Below are 18,723 nucleotides of genomic sequence, written 5' to 3' on the forward strand. Positions count from 1 at the left end.
CGCCATTATAATTAAACGCTGTGTTATGGCGAGTGACATGATGTAATAAAACTGGGGCGCCAGTATTAAGTGTAATCACAGGCTGACATAGACTAAGCATTTGGGGAATGACTGGATTTATGTTTCTTGGTGGAATCCTATCTGGTTTGTATCAGTGCAATGCGGGGCATCATGATCCCATAGGAAGGGGCCATATTTCTTGTTATATAGATTAAGAAAGTCAAATTGAAATAGCTGCTATAAAATATGGATGATAGTGAACACACAGAATATAATCAATGCCCATAGGCTGCACATAGAGGGGGACCTAAAAAAAAGATCAAACCTGGCCCTTATTATAGCACCTGGGAATTTTTCATTTTTTGCTTTATCGTTTTTTTCCTCCCTTTCTTCCAAGAGCCAGAACTTTTTTTATTTTTATGTCCATATAGACATATGGGGCTTAGTTTTTTTTGCAAGACGAGTTGTAGTTTTTTTTTACCATAGAATGTACTGAAAAACGTGGAAAAAATTCCAAGTGCGGTGAAATTATGAAAAACATGTAATTTTATCATTGTATTTTGTTTTTATGGCGTTCATTGTGCGGTAAAAACGACTTATTTTTTGACAGATTGGGCTTGGCTTTTTTTTTGCGTGATGAGCTGTAATTTTGCTCAGTATCATTTTGGGATACATACAGTATGAGGTTTTGATTGCATTTCTATTGCATTTTTTAGTGGGAGAAAAAACGCTATTTTTGTGTTTCAATTTATACTTTAAGGCGTTTAAAGTACGGTTTAAATACAGTAATTTAGATAGATGAGGCTTTTGTCTGATTCGGACGCTTTTTTCAGTTTTGCGCTGTGTCGCTCCAGTGCAGAGATATTCACATTTGTTTCTTCTGAAGCGCAGCATATGAAATCTCTTCTTGCAGACCAACAGGATGTATATTCAGAGTTTTCTCTAGGGACATGTGCTATCATCCTTCCCTCCTAGTCTCAAACACTACCAAGATGTGATTAGCAGAGTTTCGGAGGGAGAGGTGAAAGCACACATCCCTAGAGAAGACTCTGAAAAAACATCCAGTTGGTCTGAAAGCAGAGATTTCACATGCTGCGATCCAGAAGAAACAAACGTGAATATCTCTGCACTGGAGCGACACAGCGCAAAAATGAAATAAGCGTCAGAATCAGGCAAAAGCCTGATCTATCTAAATTACTGTATTTAAACCATACCTTCGACACCTTAAAGTATAAATTGAAATATATCTTCAATAGAGCAACGCAGCTCAAAACGGCAAAAAGTAGCAGAATCAGGGAAGCTTGGGGATTTTTACATTTATTTTTTGAGGCTGTGACAGATTCTCCTTAAAACAAATCCTCTAATTTTTTTTCCAAGTCCCCCTTCCCCCTTGGTCCACTTAGGAAATATATACACTCTATATATAGCAGTATATAGGGAATTTAATAATTTCCTATAAAGCCTAGTCAGAGGTTGGGCTTCTTGGAAAGATGGCAACCTATTGGCACCCTGAAATCACTAAGCAGGGTGAGGGGTGCGATAGGTACCAGAATCGATGCTCAAGGGGAATTGCAACACTTAAATGCCGATATCAGTGATTGACAGTGGCAACTAAAGGGGTCACTGCTGTTAGACGAAGATGTTGCCTGTATAACACAGATGGGACCGAGAACGGACATGTGACGTACATGTACGGCAGATGTCAGGAAGGGGTTCCGTTAATATGACTAAGCAGCAGTACCAGGGAAATCCACTACCAAATGTGTGGCGCTGTGCATGGTAAACAGTGAAGAGGACATGGAAACCACAACATTCAGTCACTTGATTTGACCAATTAGTATGGGACCTGGAACTCCGATGACTAGCGATCAAATATAAAGATTTCCCAAATGTGGAATTTGGGAAAACAGTTGCCAAAACATGGCTGTTTTTGTCTTGTTGTTTATGAAAAGTGAGTAAATGACAAATATTTCTATTTTTTTAATGTTGTCGGGAAATGAGCCGGAAATTTCCTGGAGTAGAGCTTTACATGATGCCAGCACACGGCATCGGGGCTGTAAACAATCCTCAGTCCAAACCGAATTCCAGGAAGATGAACCCCGAGGACAGAACCTTCAGAGCAGCTGTCAGCCTTACGTAACATCTCCTCCGAAACGTGCTGTGCCCCCCTCCGGCAATACAAAACAGGTCCCATCTGTGAAACGCCGCAAGTTCCCAGCAAATAGAAAGGATAACTACAATCAACCTTCAGGAAAAGCAGAAAGTGAAGACGACAATGACTCCGAGGGTCCGGGAAATGACTCTGATGCCACTTTCCAACTCAGTACTTAATGGGATTGTCTATACGATAGGTGAAAATTTCCAATTCAGTGAAGTCCAACAAAAAAAGGATTCTTTTTTCTCCCCCATGTTGTACTCCGGCCATCTCCGAAAGTGCCATAGAGAATGAGCAGAGCGGTGGAGGTCTTTGGACTAAAGTGGGTGATTCTGGTGATTATTGGTGTTCTTAGCGGTCATACCCTTTTCTCAAACGTACGACACATCATACGAAGAGGGCAATCACTGGAGAAGGACATCATGGTCGGAAAAATAGAAGGAACAAGGCGAAGAGGAAGACCAGCAACCCGATGGCGGAGAAGACCCTGGTGGACCTATCTACAGTAGATTTGTACAAGTTCAATCATCCATCAAGTCTCCATGGCTCGAGATCGAGCTGAAGGCCGTTAAAACAAAAAAGGGTTACAGCTTCCCTTAATGTTGTCTGGGTCATACAGGTTACTAGGACTAGGGTTAGGGTTATTATTACCTGTCCAATGTCTACAGATTCGTTGCTAGGATCATATTTCTGATGTTCAAAGCATTTTTGCTAGGGTTACATGTCTAATACCTAAAACCTGGATGCTACAGTTACATGTCTAATGTGCGCAACCTTGTTGCTAGACTTCCATGTCAATTATATTCAGCCTCGTTGCTGGGTTTACTTGTCAAATATACACAGACTGGTAACTAGGATTTCATGATGTCTAATATCTGCAGTCTGGTTGGTAGGGTTACATGACTAATGTCCACAGTCTTGCTACTAGGGTTATGTCTAACAGCCACAGCTTAGTTGCTAGGGACACAAGAGTAATATCTACAGCTTGGTTGCTAGGGACACAAGTAATATCTACAGCCTGGTAACTAGGGACACGAGTAATATCTACAGCCTGGTTGCTAGGTATCTAAGTAATATCTACAGCCTGGTTGCTAGGGACACGAGTAATATCTACAGGCTGGTTGCTAGAGACACAAAAGTAATACCTACAGCCTGGTTACTAGGGACACAAGTAATATCTACAGCCTGGTAACTAGGGACACGAGTAATATCTACAGCCTGGTTGCTAGGTATCCAAGTAATATCTACAGCCTGGTTGCTAGGGACACAAGTAATATCTACAGGCTGGTTGCTAGGTACCCAAGTAATATCTACAGCCTGGTTGCTAGGGACACGAGTAATATTTACAGCCTGGTTGCTAGGTACCCAAGTAATATCTACAGCCTGGTTGCTAGGGACACGAGTAATATTTGCAGCCTGGTTACAAGGGACACAAGGATGATAGCTACAGCTTGGTTGCTAGGGTTACATGCCTAATGTCAATAGTTTGGTTGCTGGGGTAAATAGTTGCCAGTTGCTAAGGTCATATGTGTAATACCTACTCCCCGGTTACAGTCCGTTTGAAAGGATTACATTGGAGGAGAACCGACATGGCTCCATCTCTACTCGTCCCCCCTCTCACCCGCCTACTACTCTTGTTTTTTTTCCATGGCTTCCTCACTGAGGACCATCAGGGATATTAATGATAAACCTCTCTAGACCACCAGGGACACTACAAGAATACTGACCCCTATAGACCCGCACTGAAAGATCTAAAACCAGCCTGCCACCTGCCAGGTTGGGACCCCCCAATGGTTTCCCATGTTTCTCTTCGCAGTCCCTGGCATTGTAATTAGCATGGAGAGGACAGAAGAGGCCATTGTTCTTGGTTTATGGCCATTTTTTGATGTTTGCGCTGGCAGTGACGGACAATCTGCTGCTTTCCTATGTGACATTTTGCTTACATCCCGCTTTATATTGGCTGCAGGGCGACTTTTTATTATGGCTTTTAATTCAGGTTTTACTGCCAAAATCCCAAAATGATTCAAAGTGAATTTACACATTTTATGCTGCTTTTTGATTCAAAATCTTGGGGTGGTTAATTTCTTACTGTCTCCTTACGTAGCTCCGCATCCCGCACATAAGCATGAAAAGTTATCAGGTTTATTCTCACTGGGTTATTTAAATAATTTGAGGGATTTTATTTTTATGGTTTTTCCTTTTTTTTTTGTGCCATCAGACAAAATAAATAAATAAACAGTAAGTAAGTGTCTGTTTTTCACTTTTTTTTTCCAATTTTATTTTAATAGCGAGTCAAAAACTTTTGAATTACGTTCCTTTCCCCTTTACTATTCTTTTATATAAGGGATGTATAGCTTCTGTTCATCAAAGGGAAGTGTAGAAGCGATGGTTTGAGATATTGGTGGCTTTTTTTTTTATACTTTATTTTACTATTTCGTTTTTTCTTTATTTATATTTTTTTTAAATTATTGATATTTATTTATTTTTTTTTAGAATATTTTTCATTTTTACCCATTGTGATTCCACAAAAGATCATAAAAGTCATTGAGACTTTTGAAGTCACTTTAACATTACAATATTTTAATATTGCAGATTATTTTTTCCTGTTCCCCTATATTCTGAGATACATTGTATGGGTCTGTTATGCAAATGCTGCTGCTTCCTGGCATTAGGCAGTTTCGCCAAAAACATTCAGGATCATCTATTCATAATCATATGTGGTTGGACCTAGAGAGGTAAAAGTCCTTCAGCCTGGGCCACCACTAGAAGGAGCTCAAGAGTTTTCTGTAGACTGTGTTGTTCAATATATAAATAACAGCAGTGAGCTCCCTCTAGTGGTCATTTTTTTTTTAAATTCCCATAGAGTTTAATGGAGACATGGAGCAACAGGAGTAAAGGGACCCTCATTTTTCTGATAGGCGAGTGTCCTACAGAAAGAAGCCCACTGATTAGACATTTGTGGTATATCCTGTGCAGTCATAGGGGAATAAAGGTGACGCACACAATAAATAACAGGTATTTCTTCTATAAAAAGGTTACAACTCCGTTTGGAACTTGGTTGAGTCACTTTTCCCGTCCTCCATTAAAACTTTTGGGTGACAGGAGGCAGCACAATGTTTTTGTTGCACAGAAGTTGCTCCAACTGCGCAGACAAAGGTCTTTGTAACAGAGGAGAAAAAAGCAACAACGCGGACTAAAAGAGTGGCAAAAACTTGGAGATTAAAAGGTGGGAATAATAATGTATCTTGTTCCCAATGGCGAAAAACTGTTTTATTAGATTCCTGCAGCGCGTTTCAAAATCGAACTGCTTTCTTCCTCAGGCCATACAAAACATAGCGGTAAGCAAACATTTAAAGGGAAACTTTAACTCACTGAAAATCATATATATGACTGTGCAACCCTTTAAAAGACAAGCCAATTCCTTTATTAAAGCATTGCTCCAGGAATGAGAAATCACATGCACTTACAGCTTCTCATGATGCACTTACAGCTTCTCAGCCTTCGCTGTACTCCTTATCTAGCAGCACACTCCCATGGCAGATTGACAGGTCAGTGGCTGTGTACCAGAGCAAACAACCTGTCAATGAGCCAGTGGAGGGCGTTTCTAGGTAGGAAGAACAGCGAAGGCTAAGAAGCTGTAAGTGCATCGTCACTCCTCAATGCATATCTAGACACAATTTCAAAATGCGATTTCTTGCTTCTAAAGCAATTCTTAGCAGTCAGACACAGAAAGACTCCCCACAGAGAAGGCACACATGATTTATTACTATTTTTATCTTCTTGATCACTTTATACACAAGCTGAACCTACACCTGCAGAAAACAGATTATGAAACGCTGACAGTGCTTCCATCTCCGGACCCAGTAAACATGCGATTGCTGAGTGTATGGAGGGAACAGGAGCTTCTGGGTCCTAGGAGATCCAGCCAGCTCTACAATACAGGCAGGCAGCTGAATTTCCACTGTAACTGGGGCTAATATACCAGCCACAGAATTTGGAACCTAAAACAAACAGATTTTATATTAAGGCATTAAACCTGGTAATGCACAAACATCATTTATTCCAGTCCCTGATTGATATACTGTATATACATAGTTATTACAAAAATCTGCCTCTATCGCCACGAGATGTGCAGAATGACCAACTCAGCTCTGCTACATCCCTAAAATATAATGAAGTCAGCAATCTAGACTGGCAGGTGAAGGAATGTCCTTGTGCTTATGGCTGAGAATAGGCCATGATAAGTTTACGGGGGTCAGGCCGAGGTCCATGTCCGCTCCATCCCGGACACACATTTCCTGCAGTTATTTCCTCTCGAGAAAAAGGAAAAGCTTTCAGCACCGGAGGAAAACATGTTTCCTAAGTGAATGGAAAATGCCGGGAGTCCTGGGCCATTGTAATCAGTCGCAGGAATGAAAGATGTGATTCGCTATTGATGTGATGAAATGTGGGTCATTTATAACAATCTGTTTACAATGGGACATAAGATAAAAGAGCCGGTGATGACGTCCAGATTCTGCAGAAGACTAAAATATTATAAATTCAGCCGTATCTAAGACACTAGAGCGGATCCGGTCCATGCAATGAAAATGTCCAGAATCAGCGCCCAAATAACTCCAGGAACAGGCTGAAAAGACAACAGAACTTTTTTTTTTTGCTTTTTTGTTTGGGCTGTGTTATCATTCAGTTCATTAAAAAAAACAAATGGAGCAGACCTCAGTGTAATAGGTAACTCACTTCAGTCACTAGAGGAGCTGTACAGATGCCAGGATCTGGGGACGACTGCCACCTCTGCACCCCAGACGTCTAGCTTTGCACCAAATAGATAGATTGACACACCCCTGACTGCTACCTCTTCACCCCCTATACCTGCACCCCTGACTGCTACCTCTGCACTCCCTATACCTACACCTCTGACTGCTACCTCTGCACCCCCTATACCTGCACCCCTGACTGCTACCTCTGCACTCCCTATACCTACACCTCTGACTGCTACCTCTGCACCCCCTATACCTGCACCCCTGACTGCTACCTCTGCACTCCCTATACCTACACCTCTGACTGCTAACTCTGCACCCTTATACCTGCACCCCTAACTGCTACTTCTGCATCCCCTATACCTGCACCCCTGACTGCTACCTCTGCATCCCCTATACCTACACCTCTGACTGCTACCTCTGCTCCCCTATACAGTTATATGAAAAAGTTTGGGCACCCCTTTTAATCTTAAGCTTAATGTTTTATAAAAATTGGTGTTTTTGCAACAGCTGTTTCAGTTTGATATATGTAATAACTGTTGGACACAGTAATGTTTCTGCCTTGAAATGAGGTTTATTGTACTAACAGAAAATGTGCAATCTGCAGTCAAACAAAATTTGACAGGTGCATAAGTATGGGCACCTCACCAGAAAAGTGACATTAATATTTAGAAGATCCTCCTATTGCAAAAATAACAGCCTCTAGTCGCTTCCTGTAGCTTTTAATGATTTCCTGGATCCTGGATGAAGGTATTTTTGACCATTCCTCTTTACAAAACAATTCCAGTTCAGTTAAGTTTGATGGTCGCCGAGCATGGACAGCCCTCTTCAAATGATCCCACAGATGTTCAATGATATTCAGGTCTGGGGACTGGGATGGCCATTCCAGAACATTGTAATTGTTCCTCTGCATGAATGCCTGAGTAGATTTGGAGCGGTGTCTTGCTGAAAGATCCATCCCCTGCGTAACTTCAACTTTGTCTCTGATTCTTGAACATTATTGTCAAGAATCTGCTGATACTGAGTGGAATCCATGCGTCCCTCAACTTTAACAAGATTCCCGGTGCCGGCATTGGCCACACAGCCCCAAAGCATGATGGAACCTCCACCAAATTTTACTGTGGGTAGCATGTGTTTTTCTTGGAATGCTGTGTTTTTTTGCCGCCATGCATAACGCCATTTTGTATGACCAAACAACTCAATCTTGGTTTCATCAGTCCACAGGACCTTCTTCCAAAAAGAAATTGGCTTCTCCAAATGTGCTTTTGCATACCTCAGCCGACTCTGTTTGTGGCGTGCTTGCAGAAACGGCTTCTTTCGCATCACTCTCCCATACAGCTTCTCCTTGTGCAAAGTGCGTTGTATAGTTGACCGATGCACAGTGACACCATCTGCAGCAAGTTGATGCTGCAGCTCTCTGGGGATGGTCTGAGGATTGTCCTTGATTGATCTCACCATTCTTCTTCTCTGCCTTTCTGATGTTTTTCTTGGCCTGCCACTTCTGGCCTTAACAAGAACTGTCCCTGTGTTCTTCCATTTCCTTACTATGTTCCTCACAGTGGAAACTGACAGGTTAAATCTCTGAGACAGCTTTTTGTATCCTTCCCCTGAACAACTATGTTGAATAATCTTTGTTTTCATGTCATTTGACAGTTGTTTTGAGGAGCCCATGATGCCACTCTTCAGAGGAGATTCAAACAGGAGAACAACTTGCAAGTGGCCACTTTAAGTAGCTTTTCTCATGATTGCATACACCTGGCTCTGAAGTTCAAAGCTCAATGAGGTGACAAAACCAAAAAAAGTGCTTTAGTAAGTCAGTAAAAAGTAGGTAGGCGTATTTAAAACAAGAAAATGATAAGGGTGCCCATACTTATGCACCTGTCAAATTTTGTTTGAATGCAGATTGCACATTTTCTGTTAGTACAATAAACCTCATTTCAAGGCAGAAACATTACTGTGTCCAACAGTTATTACATATATCAAACTGAAATAGCTGTTGCAAAAACACCAATTTTTATAAAACATTAAGCTTAAGATTAATAGGGGTGCCCAAACTTTTTCATATAACTGTACCTGCACCCCTAACTGTTACCTCTGCACATCCTATACCTGCACCCCAGACTGCTACCTCTGCACCCCCTATACCTGCACCCCAGACTGCTAACTCTGTCCCGCCAAACCTGCACCCCAGACTGCTACCTCTGTCCCCCTATATCTTCACCCCTGACTGCTACCTCTGCACCCCCTATACCTGCAGCCCTGACTGCTACCTCTGTCCCTCCATACCTGCACCCCTGACTGCTACCTCTGCACCCCTATACCTGCACCCCTAACTGCTACCTCTGCACCGCCTATGGCTGCACCCCTGCTTTCCCTATACTTTCACCCCTGTTACCTCAGCACATCCTATAGCTGCACTCCTTACTGCTACCTCTGCACCCCTATATCTTCACTCCTGACTGCTACCTCTGTCCCCCTATACCTGCACCCTTGACTGCTACCTCTGCACCACCTATACCTGCAGCCCTGACTGTTACCTGTACACCCCTATACCTGCACCCCTAACTGTTACCTTTGTCCCCTTATACCTGCACCCGTTACCTCTGTCCCCCTATACCTACACCCCTGACTGCTACTTCTGCACCACCTATACCTGCAGCCCTGACTGCTACCTCTGTCAACCTATACCTGCACCCCTGACTGCTACCTCTGTCCCCCTATACCTGCACCCCTGACTGCTACCTCTGCACCACCTATACCTGCACCCCTGACTGCTACCTCTGTACCCCTTATACCTGCACCCGACTGTTACCTCTGCACCCCTATACCTGCACCCCAGACTGCTACCCCTGCACGCTCTATACCTGCACCTGACTGTTACCTCTGCACCCCTATACCTGCACCCCAGACTGCTACCCCTGCACACTCTATACCTGCACCCGACTGCTAGCTCTGTCCCTCTATACCTACACCCCTGACTGCTACCTCTGCACCCCTATACCTGCACCTGACTGTTACCTCTGCACCCCTATACCTGCACCCCAGACTGCTACCCCTGCACGCTCTATACCTGCACCTGACTGTTACCTCTGCACCCCCTATACCTGCACCCGACTGCTACCTCTGTCCCTCTATACCTGCACCCCAGACTGCTATTTCTGCACCGTCCTATACCTGCAACCCTGACTGCTACCTCTGCACTCCCTATACCTACACCTCTGACTGCTACCTCTGCACCCTTATACCTGCACCCCTAACTGCTACCCCTGCATCTCCTATACCTACACCTCTGACTGCTACCTCTGCTCCCCTATACCTGCACCCCTAACTGTTACCTCTGCACATCCTATACCTGCACCCCAGACTGCTACCTCTGCACCCCCTATACCTGCACCCCTGACTGCTAACTCTATCCCGCCAAACCTGCACCCCAGACTGCTACCTCTGTCCCCCTATATCTTCACCCCTGACTGCTACCTCTGCACCCCCTATACCTGCAGCCCTGACTGCTACCTTTGTCCCTCCATACCTGCACCCCTGACTGCTACCTCTGCACCCCTATACCTGCACCCCTAACTGCTACCTCTGCACCCCCTATGGCTGCACCCCTGCTTTCCCTATACTTTCACCCCTGTTACCTCTGCACATCCTATAGCTGCACTCCTGACTGCTACCTCTGTCCCCCTATACCTGCACCCTTAACTGCTACCTCTGCACCCCTATACCTGCACCCCTGACTGTTACCTCTGTCCCCTTATACCTACACACCTGACTGCTACCTCTGCACCACCTATACCTGCAGCCCTGACTGCTACCTCTGCACCCCCTATACCTGCACCCCTGACTGCTACCTCTGTCCCCCTATACCTGCACCCCTGACTGCTACCTCTGTCCCCCTATACCTACACCCCTGACTGCTACCTCTGTCCCCCTATACCTACACCCCTGACTGCTACCTCTGTCCCCCTATACCTACACCCCTGACTGCTACCTCTGTCCCCCTATACCTACACCCCTGACTGCTACCTCTGCACCCCTATACCTGCACCCCTAACTGCTACCTCTGCATCCCCTATACCTACACCTCTGACTGCTACCTCTGCTCCCCTATACCTGCACCCCAGACTGCTACCTCTGTCCCCCTATACCTGCACCCCAGACTGCTACCTCTGTCCCCCTATATCTTCACCCTTGACTGCTACCTCTGCACCCCTATACCTGCAGCCCTGACTGTTACCTCTGTCCCCCTATACCTGCACCCCTGACTGTTACCTCTGTCCCCCTATACCTGCAGCCCTGACTGCTACCTCTGTCCCCCTATACCTGCACCCCAGACTGCTACCTCTGTCCCCCTATATCTTCACCCTTGACTGCTACCTCTGCACCCCTATACCTGCAGCCCTGACTGTTACCTCTGTCCCCCTATACCTGCACCCCTGACTGTTACCTCTGTCCCCCTATACCTGCACCCCAGACTGCTACCTCTGTCCCCCTATACCTGCAGCCCTGACTGCTACCTCTGTCCCTCCATACCTGCACCCCTGACTGCTACCTCTGCACCCCTATACCTGCACCCCTAACTGCTACCTCTGCACCCCCTATGGCTGCACCCCTGCTTTCCCTATACTTTCACCCCTGTTACCTCTGCACATCCTATAGCTGCACTCCTGACTGCTACCTCTGTCCCCCTATACCTGCACCCTTAACTGCTACCTCTACACCACCTATACCTGCAGCCCTGACTGTTACCTGTACACCCCTATACCTGCACCCCTGACTTTTACCTCTGTCCCCTTATACCTGCACCCCTGTTACCTCTGTCCCCCTATACCTACACACCTGACTGCTACCTCTGCACCACCTATACCTGCAGCCCTGACTGCTACCTCTGTCCCTCCATACCTGCAGCCCTGACTGCTACCTCTGTCCCTCCATACCTACACCCCTGACTGCTACCTCTGCACCCCTATACCTGCACCCCTGACTGCTACCTCTGTCCCCCTATACCTGCACCCCTGACTGTTACCTCTGTCCCCCTATACCTGCACCCCTGACTGCTACCTCTGCACCCCTATACCTGCACCCCTGACTGTTACCTCTGTCCCCCTATACCTGCACCCCTGACTGTTACCTCTGTCCCCCTATACCTGCACCCCTGACTGCTACCTCTGCACCCCTATACCTGCACCCCTGACTGCTACCTCTGCACCACCTATACCTGCAGCCCTGACTGCTACCTCTGCACCCCTATACCTGCACCCCTGACTGCTACCTCTGCACCACCTATACCTGCAGCCCTAACTGCTACCTCTGCAACCCGGACTGCTACCTCTGCACCCCTGACTGCTACCTCTGCACCACTATAGTTGCACCCCTGACTGGTTGCTTCAATACCAGTTGTCGCTGGCAGACCACAGTACACACTGCGCACTGAGCGATCTATACTAGATCTATACTCCATCGCTCGGTGCAGATAGGCTGCCATGGGTGTCGGCAGCACAAGTCCTGTTTACACTGGACGATGCACCGCAGATCATTTCACCTTCGCCTGTTTACACAGTAGATAGTGGTGAAAAGAGCATTTTTAGCGCGGCTTGTCCACGATTCTCTGGCAGTGTACTGCAGCTTCCTTTCCATGTTGCACGGTGAGGGAACACGTTTCATCCATGATTCACATCTGCTTCCCCCATCACCGACCCGGATTGGAGAAAACTTTGCAATTCAGAATATAGAACGTCTTCTCCGCCGTATGAATTCCCAAGAGGAAGGTGAAAGTTTTTGGCATTAGATAGATCCACTGGGATCTATTGCAAGGATCCATGACTGGATCCTATCCCGGTGTCCGGGAGAGAACAGTCCCGGTCTGGCGGCCGCTCACTGCACACTACTAACAGGAGGAGAGGAGGGATGAGATTATTGGCACTGTTCGGAGCCAGGAGCCGGCAGTGCTGATGACCACAGAATCCGCTCCGGCCTCGATGGCCGATAACATCAGCATTTCCCACATTTGCGCAGAATATCTGTCATTTCTAACCCTCCGTTATCAGTGGTGGAAGATCCAGAACATTCGGACTTCCTTCTGCAAACACGGCTAGGAAAGCAGCGAGGAGACGGCAGCCGGGGAGATAGCGGCGCCCTCCTGACTCTGTGCTGACGAGATCCAGGAACCAGCAGAGTCTTCTCCATGTCCTCGATCCCCTCGCCGTCAGCAGAAATGTCACGTATTAACCCAAGGAGTCAATCAATGGCCAAGACCAAGTCACAAACATCTCCAGGAGGTGAATGTGGGATTTAGAGGGCACCACCATAGCTGGGAGCTCTGCAAGGTCACTCATGGGTGCAGTCACGTAGGGGGTCCTTGGCCGTAAACCCGTAATATGGCATCCATAACTCATGGTAGGCCGAATTAGGCAGTGAGCTCATTTGCATACTTTTCCCATGAAGCATTGCCTGTAGGTCTTCATTTAAATCGCCTAAAAGGGGTTTTCAACCCAAATCATAATTCTTCCAGAGCAGAGCCGGACGGTAGAAGAAGAAAACAAGACAAACTCACCCTCGGATGGCGCTCTGCGCTACAGCATCGATGCACCAGCTCCCAAAACTATGATTTGAGCAGAGAACCCCTTTAATGATAATCAATACCTGCCAGAGATAGGAAATTACAGAGGTATCAAACACCCGGCTTCCGTGGTGCCATTGTACGGGGCCATATACTGTGCCAATGGGTCCATATACGCACAGCAGCGTCCCTGCACTCGCGTCAGGGCTCAGGTCAGATACTCGTCCAGGCTGATTAGTAAGTGCAGTCCTCACTATTGTGGGATAGAAGCCTTAAAGGGGTTGTCCAGGATTTGAGCCGGTCCATACACATTAAATAATTGTCAGCTGAAAAAGTGTTCAGCTAATAGCTGGGGGATATAGCCCCACTCACCCACACACAAGAACACTTAACTCAGCCGAGCACTTCTATGCTCTCTAAGAGAGTGCTGCTGCAGGACCCCTCTGTCCTCCTCCCTCCAGACCCCTTTGTCCCCTTCTCTCCAGACTCCTCTGTCCCCTTCCCTCCAGACTCCTCAGTCCCCTTCCCTCCAGACTCCTCAGTCCCCTTCCCTCCAGACTCCTCAGTCCTCCTCCCTCCAGACTCCTCAGTCCTCCTCCCTCCAGACTCCTCTGTCCACTTCCCTCCAGACTCCTCTGTCCAGTTCCCTCCAGACCCCTCTGTCCCCTTCCCTCCAGACCCCTCTGTCCCCTTCCCTCCAGACCCTTCTATTCTCCGCCTTTCATGCCCCTCTGTCCACCGCCCTCCAGACCCTTCTATCCTCCGCCCTCCAGACCCCTCTGTCCCCTTCCCTCCAGACCCCTCTGTCCCCTTCCCTCCAGACCCTTCTATTCTCCGCCTTTCATGCCCCTCTGTCCTCCTCCCTCCAGACTCCTGTCCTCCTCCCTCCAGACTCCTCTGTCCTCCTCCCTCCAGACTCCTCTGTCCTCCTCCCTCCAGACCCCTCTGTGCTCCTCCCTCCAGACCCTTCTGTCCCCTTCCCTCCATACCCCTCTGCCCCATTCCCTCCAGACCCTTCTATTCTCCGCCTTTCAGACCCCCTGTCCTCCTCTCTCCAGACCCCTCTGGCCTCCTCCCTCCAGACCCCTCTGGCCTCCTCCCTCCAGGCCCCTCTGGCCTCCTCCCTCCAGAACCCTCTGGCCTCCTTCCCCAGAACCCTCTGGCCTCCTCCCTCCAGCCTCCTCCCTTGAGACTCATCCGGCCTCCTCTCTCCAGACTCCTCTATCCTCCGCCCTCCAGACCCCTCTGTCCCCTTCCCTCCAGACCCTTCTATTCTCCGCCTTTCATGCCCCTCTGTCCACCGCCCTCCAGACCCTTCTATCCTCCGCCTTCCAGACCCCTCTGTCCTCCTCCCTCCAGACTCCTCTGTCCTCCTCCCTCCAGATCTCTCTGTCCTCTCTCCAGACCCCTCTGTCCTCCTCTCTAGAGACCTCTCTGTCCTCCTCCCTCCAGACTCCTGTCCTCCTCCCTCCAGACTCCTGTCCTCCTCCCTCCAGACTCCTCTGTCCTCCTCCCTCCAGACCCCTCTGTCCTCCTCCCTCCAGACCCCTCTGTGCTCCTCCCTCCAGACCCCTCTGTGCTCCTCCCTCCAGACCCCTCTGTCCCCTTCCCTCCAGACCCCTCTGCCCCATTCCCTCCAGACCCTTCTATTCTCCGCCTTTCAGATCCCCTGTCCTCCTCTCTCCAGACCCCTCTGGCCTCCTCCCTCCAGAACCCTCTGGCCTCCTCCCTCCAGACCCCTCTGGCCTCCTCCCTCCAGAACCCTCTGGCCTCCTCTCTCCAGAACCCTCTGGCCTCCTCTCTCCAGAACCCTCTGGCCTCCTCTCTCCAGAACCCTCTGGCCTCCTCTCTCCAGACTCCTCTGGTCTCCTCTCTCCAGACTCCTCTGGCCTCCTCTCTCCAGATTCCTCTGGCCTCCTCCCTCCAGAAACCTCTGGCCTCCTCCCTCCAGAACCCTCTGGCCTCCTCCCTCCAGACTCCTCTATTCTCCGCCCTCCAGACTCCTCTATCTTCCGCCCTCCAGACTCCTCTATCCTCCGCCCTCCAGACTCCTCTATCCTCCGCCCTCCAGACTCCTCTATCCTCCGCCCTCCAGACTCCTCTATCCTCCGCCCTCCAGACTCCTCTATCCTCCGCCCTCCAGACTCCTCTATCCTCCGCCCTCCAGACTCCTCTATCCTCCGCCCTCCAGACTCCTCTATCCTCCGCCCTCCAGACTCCTCTGTCCCCTTCCTCCAGAGTCCGCTGCCACAGTTTATCTCCAAGAAAACAAAAAGCATTGGGAGATTGAATTCTAACCGCTAAATCCTTATGTCCTCTGACATGATTTGTTGGGGGAGAGTCGGGAAGCCCCCATAACATTAGGTGGTGGGCTGATCTCACTGAAATCAGTGGGTTCAGACGGCTTTTATTTGGGGTGTATGGGGACCTGAGAACAGCGGCCGGGGAGAATATGATCACTGTCTGTATCCTCCGTCTATTCTCTACATTCCCAGTGTTGAATTTTCCTTCTCTTAAAAAAAAAAAGCCGAAACAGCAAAAACTAAGGAAGGTTCAATGAGAAAGGAAACGTGAGATGAGCCGACGTCAGCACCAGGGGCCAAAAAAAGAACAAATCAAGATGTTTATACATTTTTTTCAGTTCTTGGTGCATTTTTAACGTTAGAAGTCATGAGATTCACCGTCTGATCGTGTGATTGCAAGATTCCTCCTAGAATTTTACATAGGACTGCTGATAAACCCTCACAATGTGGCAGTAACGACAATCTCAGCTCTGCTACATCTGTAAGTGATCCCCCATGAATCATTAGATATAATCATTGGGATCCAGCAGAGGGTAATGACCCATATCCGCCATGTTTCACCAGCCCAGAGGTGAGGGGCGCGGGGGAGGGGACATATTTGGGATTGTTCAATGCTATGACTTACACTGTAATACAATGCTCCGCGAAGTATGCAGCCGTCCTGTATAAACGGGGGCTCTGTCCGTGAGACGAGCAAGTGGAAAGTAAGGTGCAGCCTAACACCTACACGACTGTGCGCAGCCTGACACCTACACGACTGTGAGCAGCCTGTCACATACACGACTGTGCGCAGCCTAACACCTACACGACTGTGCGCAGCCTGACACCTACACGACTGTGCGCAGCCTGACACCTACACGACTGTGAGCAGCCTGTCACCTACACGACTGAGAGCAGCCTGACACATATACGACTGTGCGCAGCCTGACACCTACACGACTGTGCGCAGCCTGACACCTACACGACTGTAAGCAGCCTGACACATACACGACTGTGCGCAGCCTGACACCTACACGACTGTGAGCAGCCTGTCACATACACGACTGTGCGCAGCCTAACACCTACACGACTGTGCGCAGCCTGACACCTACACGACTGTGCGCAGCCTGACACCTACACGACTGTGCGCAGCCTGACACCTACACGACTGTGCGCAGCCTGACACCTACACGACTGTGCGCAGCCTGACACCTACACGACTGTGCGCAGCCTGACACCTACACGACTGTGCGCAGCCTGACACCTACACGACTGTGCGCAGCCTGACACCTACACGACTGTGAGCAGCCTGACACATACACGACTGTGCGCAGCCTGACACCTACACGACTGTGCGCAGCCTGACACCTACACGACTGTGCGCAGCCTGACACCTACACGACTGTGCGCAGCCTGACACCTACACGACTGTGCGCAGCCTAACACCTACACGACTGTGCGCAGCCTGACACCTACACGACTGTGCGCAGCCTGACACCTACACGACTGTGCGCAGCCTGACACCTACACGACTGTGCGCAGCCTGACACCTACACGACTGTGCGCAGCCTGACACCTACACGACTGTGAGCAGCCTGTCACCTACACGACTGTGCGCAGCCTGACACCTACACGACTGTGCGCAGCTTGACACCTACACGACTGTGCGCAGCCTGACACCTACACGACTGTGTGCAGCCTGACACCTACACGACTGTGAGCAGCCTGTCACATACACGACTGTGCGCAGCCTGACACCTACACGACTGTGAGCAGCCTGACACCTACACGACTGTGCGCAGCCTGACACCTACACGACTGTGCGCAGCCTGACACCTACACAACTGTGCGCAGCCTGACACCTACACGACTGTGAGCAGCCTGTCACATACACGACTGTGCGCAGCCTGACACCTACACGACTGTGCGCAGCCTGACACCTACACGACTGTGCGCAGCCTGACACCTACACGACTGTGAGCAGCCTGACACATACACGACTGTGCGCAGCCTGACACCTACACGACTGTGCGCAGCCTGACACCTACACGACTGTGCGCAGCCTGACACCTACACGACTGTGAGCAGCCTGACACATACACGACTGTGCGCAGCCTGACACCTACACGACTGTGCGCAGCCTGACACCTACACGACTGTGTGCAGCCTGACACCTACACGACTGTGAGCAGCCTGTCACATACACGACTGTGAGCAGCCTGACACCTACACGACTGTGCGCAGCCTGACACCTACACGACTGTGCGCAGCCTGACACCTACACGACTGTGAGCAGCCTGACACCTACACGACTGTGAGCAGCCTGACAGATACACGACTGTGAGCAGCCTGACACATACACGACTGTGAGCAGCCTGACACATACACGACTGTGAGCAGCCTGACACATACACGACTGTGAGCAGCCTGTCACCTACATGACTGTGTGCAGCCTGACACATATACGACTGTGTGCAGCCTGACATATACACGACTGTGAGCAGCCTGACACCTACACGACTGTGCGCAGCCTGTCACCTACATGACTGTGTGCAGCCTGATACATATACGACTGTGCGCAGCCTGACACCTACACGACTGTGAGCAGCCTGACATATATACGACTGTGAGCAGCCTGACACCTACACGACTGTAAGCAGCCTGACACATACACGACTGTGTGCAGCCTGACATATACATGACTGTGCGCAGCCTGACACATACACGACTGTGTGCAGCCTGACATATACACGACTGTGAGCAGCCTGACACCTACACGACTGTGTGCAGCCTGACACCTACACGACTGTGAGCAGCCTGACACATACACGACTGTGAGCAGCCTGACACATACACGACTGTGAGCAGCCTGACACATACACGACTGTGCGCAGCTTGACATATACACGACTGTGAGCAGCCTGTCGCATACACGACTGTGCGCAGCCTGACACCTACACGACTGTGCGC

General features: G+C 49.1%; 1 protein-coding gene across 3 annotated transcripts in view; it reads right to left on the minus strand.

Moving 5' to 3' along the window:
- The window catches only part of DAB2 (DAB adaptor protein 2), a 110,589-nt gene that overhangs the window by 58,154 nt on the left and 33,712 nt on the right, over nt 1–18,723 (minus strand). The window lies entirely within an intron of this gene.

The sequence above is a fragment of the Phyllobates terribilis genome, unplaced genomic scaffold (assembly GCF_046119375.1).
Source record: "Phyllobates terribilis strain yellow unplaced genomic scaffold, ASM4611937v1 Scaffold_1__5_contigs__length_1240528914, whole genome shotgun sequence".
Classification (NCBI taxonomy): Eukaryota; Metazoa; Chordata; class Amphibia; order Anura; family Dendrobatidae; genus Phyllobates; species Phyllobates terribilis.